Raw genomic sequence first — 1,530 nt, 5'->3', positions numbered from 1 at the left:
GGTACAGGACATTGCAAACAAAACGTAGACAAGAAAATAATAATAACCAGAGTACAGAAAACACACAAGCCACATAGAGAACATTTTCCTTCATCAGCTACCCCCGTTTTAACACCGGCGTTTCGAAGAGTTGGGCATACACACCCACATACACACACACCAACTAGCAATGCATCCCGGCGTTGCCCCGGTGTTCTGACCTACAACCACATTGTATTATTTGTTCCATTCTTATGGGTAGAATCGACACAGTTGATATATAGTGAACTGGATCACTGGCGCAATGGAAGTTATTGGTTTGTTTAAAAGTGAAAGAGGGAAGGTATAATTTGCATAGGTTTGCATCAAAGTGCTTTTTGTTCTTAAGAAGGACCACAAACTATGCATTGTTTCATCTTGTAAAAGGAGTTAATACGATTTTGCCCAGAAATTACGTCTTCAAAATTTTAATTTCCTCCAATTTTTTATTTGTAACATTTTTTCGAATTTTTTTTTTATCCACATAGAAAAATACAGAGCTTATGAATCTGGAAAAAAAAAATTAAGTTTAATTTTTCTTAAAGAAACACCCAATACCATTTCCCCTCACCTCACCCACCCATCACCTACTCGCTTTCAAAAAAGCTAAAAACACCCAAATGTTTCACTTTCGTCTGATGTTTCACGCATGCATAAAATTGTACTGAAATAGCAGACATATAAAAATATCAGACCACCACCAGAAAACCCGACGTGCTAGAAACAACAGGTAAACGATATTAATTCTGAAGAAACTTCCTCGCTTTCTAAAAAGCTAAAAGTGAAACATTGGGAGTCTGTTTTTTCCTCCGTGGATTACCAAGAAGAAATTTCGAAAAATGTCAAAAATGAAGAAATTTAAGTGGAGAGGGAAAAAATCAAAATATTGAGAACGCGGTTTTTGGGTAAAATCTTAATCTCCTCTATTGAAAACATAGGAAAAGGAAGAAATTTAGGAAAAAAAAAAAAATCACCACTTTGAGTAGCACTGTTTTAAGGTACACACTCATATAGAAAATGTGACATCGTTGTCGTCATCATGGTATAAAATGTTTACAATAGCTGACTTATAGAAAAGATTGTAAAGTTAGATTTTTATAATGCAAATACGTAAATGACAATAAAGTTTATTTGGTAGGAGAAAGATTACTGAATCTTTTGATAGTTGATGAGTCAAAATGGGCAACACAGTTTTCGAATGCATAAGGAACATATGCACACGTATATAAACTCATATATATGGATATATATATATATATAAGTCAGTAAATAGTGGGGTTGTGTTAACCGCACGTGGAGAAATAATAGGAAAATGAAAAAGAAGCCAGAATGCTGAACTGGAAGCATAATTTAATAAAGATTTTTTCTAACCGGTTTTCATTGCGAAGAAGCAACATTTTCATTCTCCTTCTTCTTGATAATTTGCTTCTTCGCAATGAAAACCGGTTAGAAAAAAATCTTCATTAAATTATGCTTCCAGTTCAGCATTCTGGCTTTTTTTCATTTTCCTAT

The sequence above is a fragment of the Octopus bimaculoides genome, chromosome 4 (assembly GCF_001194135.2).
Source record: "Octopus bimaculoides isolate UCB-OBI-ISO-001 chromosome 4, ASM119413v2, whole genome shotgun sequence".
NCBI classification, from domain to species: Eukaryota; Metazoa; Mollusca; class Cephalopoda; order Octopoda; family Octopodidae; genus Octopus; species Octopus bimaculoides.
Note: the sequence above shows the minus strand (reverse complement) of the source record.